Source organism: Arachis hypogaea, chromosome 13 (genome assembly GCF_003086295.3).
Source record: "Arachis hypogaea cultivar Tifrunner chromosome 13, arahy.Tifrunner.gnm2.J5K5, whole genome shotgun sequence".
NCBI classification, from domain to species: domain Eukaryota; kingdom Viridiplantae; phylum Streptophyta; class Magnoliopsida; order Fabales; family Fabaceae; genus Arachis; species Arachis hypogaea.
The window spans coordinates 34,122,897-34,126,697 of NC_092048.1; positions in this window are offsets into that span (position 1 = coordinate 34,122,897).

Consider the following 3,801-nt stretch of genomic DNA (forward strand, 5'->3'; position numbering starts at 1 on the left):
AGAAAGAGCTCAGATCAGGGAAGAAGCACTAAAACGTCGAATGGCTTCCAGATATAATCAAAAGGTAGTGCCAAGAGGTTTTGCTGAGAATGATCTCATCCTAATCCGAAATGATATCGGAACAACTCGACCCGAAGAAAGAAAGCTGGCAGCAAACTGGAAAGGACCCTACTGAGTCATAGAAGTACTTGGGAAGGGCTACTACAGACTGTCCGAACTCGAGGGGCGAGAGCTTCCCAGGTCATGGCACGCCTGCAATCTAAGAAGGTACTATAGCTAGGAATGGTAAGGGATCTCAGCATAAGGTGTACTCTTTTTCCTGAAAAGGTTTTTTAATGAGGCACCAAGTTGAGATCCACAAATTATCCGACTCAAAAGGATAAAAACTCCACATGTACATATTTGCATTTTTTTTTAAATAAAATATGTTTAGATATTCGACAAATGCTCAAGCCGCATTAATCTGAAACATTCATCGTCCGATTATAAAGCAACAGATCGGCAGAAAGTGAAAATCGAATTCACTGCATGATCACGATAAAGATCAGCAGAGATGAAAACCAAATTCATCTCAAGGTCGATTAAACAAGCATTGAACTCACCTTCTACAAATCGGTAAAGATGAAAACAAAATAATGCAAGAAGTTATCGAAAGTGATCCAGAGAAAAGACCTGACGAGGTCTTAATGGATTGCTAAATAATAACTTAAAGACTGGCCGACGTTAAGAAGTCGGACCAAGTCAAACCAAGTTATAAATAAACCCTGGAAAGAGGTCTGGCCAACCCTATAAAAGAGGATTACTTTAACTTAGAAGGGATCGATATGACGAAGTCGGCCCAAAACATAATAGTTATAAAAGTAATCCCTGAAAGAGACCTGAACAAGGTCCAAGAAAGAGGATTACAAAATAACTTAGAAGAGCCCAACGCGAAGAAGTCGATCCAAAACATAAAGCTACAAAAATAATCCCTGAAAGAGACCTAAAAAGGGGTCCAAAAAGAGGATTATCAACAACAGCTCGGACAAAACCGACATATTGAAATCGGCGACTTCAGCGTTATACAACAAAAAGTTCCAACACTCCCAAAAAAAAAATAGAAAGGTGGCAAGACAAGTGTAGACAGACGTGATATAAAAACTGCTAGCTATAATAATGGCAAGCTTCAGAGGCCACCAAAATCAGCCCCAAAAGCTTGAAAACTGCTTTGTTTTTCAAAATAAAGTTGCTAAACAAGCAACTAAGAGAGTGTCAACAGTCAGCAAAATACCATTTACAAAAAATAAACAGTTCAAAAGCCCACAGACAGGGTCATACACAAATAACTAAAGAGAATCCAGAGGTTTCCCAGAAGCAGCATCAACATGGGGCGAAGGAGGACGAGTCTGGAGGGGCACAGCATCCACCATCCCGTCATCTCGATTCAATATCTGACAGTCAGGCTCGGGCACGGGATGACTAATCCCGCCAGGAGGAGCTGAAGAAGTCGGCACAACAGTGGCTTTGGCAACTGGCACAGGCAGAGGTTCAACATCGTTGTCATCAAGGTCGTCAGGAACAATCTTGCCCTCCTTCACGACATTGTCCAGGCTGAAAAGAGTAAGGTCGATCTCGGGAGTAAGAACTCGAACTTGCTCCTTCAGATTCTCATAAGCAGCATTTACGCTGCCCACAAGGTGACCCTAGAGCTCAGCATAGTCAACCCGGACAGACTCCAACTCTTCTCTGAGATGCATTACTTCACGGTAGGATGTGACATAGCTGTCCTTGTGCCTCAATGCCGTGTCCTCAGCCGACTTCACGGAAGCCGCCAAGGCCATAGAACTAGCCTTTTCACCCTCTAATTCTTTCTCCACCTTCGCCAACTTTACCTCCAGCTTCTCCTTCAAACCTCTTATTCTATCAAACTCCGCCTTAGCCTCAAGCATGAAAGATTTTGTAGCATGAACCGGGATACCCTGAGCAGTTCGAAAAAGAGCCGCACCCATATGAGCCATCTTCACACTACTTCTAGTTATGAACTCCAGGTGATGAAGAATGGACACATCATCCATTGAAAGACCTCCATAGGGGGCAATCTGTTGGTCGACAAACTCGACGGCATCAAAATCAGGGGCATCAAGGTTAAAAGGCTCAGATGTTTTTTGCTTTTTCGGAGGAGGAGCGTCAGCACCAGCAGCTGAAGTTTGTGGAGGGTCAGTCAGACGAACTCGGAGAGTAGGGATCACCCTCCTCGGCCCAGGTGAACTCGGCACGGATGGCTTCGATTGAACCTGGGATGATCCCTCTCCGGCCGCTTTGGCCGAGATGTTTTGGGCGACAGTAGCCTTCCTGGCCCTCTTGAAGGCCTTCATATATTCATTATTTTTCATCATATCTGCAAGCAACACATAACAGTGAGAAATCAAGTTACAAATCAGAAAAAAGCTTGCAGAAAATAAAATCAACAGACAAAGAAAGGAAATCGATCACTACCCAGCTCAGCTCGGAGAAGTGAGGGGTTCCCTAAGAATTTCTTGGTATCAAGATAGGGAGGCTCCCCCCAATTCTCCTCCAACACAGTCACAAAGGCCTACTCGACCTCGTCAACCATCTCCTATGAATACCTCGACACAACAACGTTCTTTTGCCACTCTAAAGAAAAAGTGGGCTCATCATTCTCATCCAGAAAAAGGGCCAAGCTCCTTCAACAGCTCGGACCTTTAAGAAATAGTTCTTAAAATCACGAAACGATTCGTCATACATAGAAAAAACTTTCTTTCCTTGCGAAGCTCAGAAAGAAACCTAGGCAGCCTTTTTCTTCACTACCCCAGGTTTTGTCAAGACAAACAAATAAAAGAAAAGGGATTGCGAGGCAGGGACGTCAAGTTTACGACACAACAATTGAAAGATCTTTATAAAGCCCCAAGAATTAGGGTGAAGTTGGGATGGAGCTACATTGCAAGACCATAACAGATTGGTCTCAAAAGGAGTAAAAGGAATGGTGATGCTCATTTGGCCAAAGAAGAAATCGTATGCATAGAAAAAAAGACGGTCTTCAGCAACTCGAGTAGAGAAACAAACTCTCTCTTCAGAAGTAGGGGGTACAAGCTCATAATTCTTTTCCCCACTATCACTATTACAAACCCTATGATATTGCCTAAGCTGCTGACAAAATTCAGAATCAACCAAATAAACACATAAAAGAACCATCGAATCCACCCAATAAGCCATGCCCTCAGGGACTTGAGAAGATGTTTCAACAATGTTCTTGCGAGAAGACATGAGGTCAACTAGTCCTACAGCAAGAAAAGAAGAAAATGGATTACTAACCCAAACATCTCGGATAAAGTCAAAACCCATATCAGAACAACTCGGATAAGCATGACACCAGAGCAATACAAGCAATGAAAGAAAACCCCAGGACCCACACTAAAGATCCAGGGGCATCCTTTGGAGGCAACTTATGGAACAAGAACTCAGGGAAACCTACAAGTCTACATCTCTACACATCTTAACAGGAAGATAACACTCTGAGAAGAAAGCTACGAGCTACAAATCAAATAAAGTCATCAAAATAACTACCTCCCAAATTCACAGTCACAGACGGAACTACCAAACAACGAAAGTATCAACAAGAAGTCATCAAAGACGCCACCTTTTTTAGAAAATAAACACCCCAAACAAACAAGCCACTAGAAAAAATCGTTACTTTCTACAAAGGATCATCAATAAAATCATCAACAGAGCGAAAGTCATCAAAAGGAGCAACCTTCTGGGCAAAGTAAAACAGGTTCATAAAAAACCAAAAAAACATGCAGC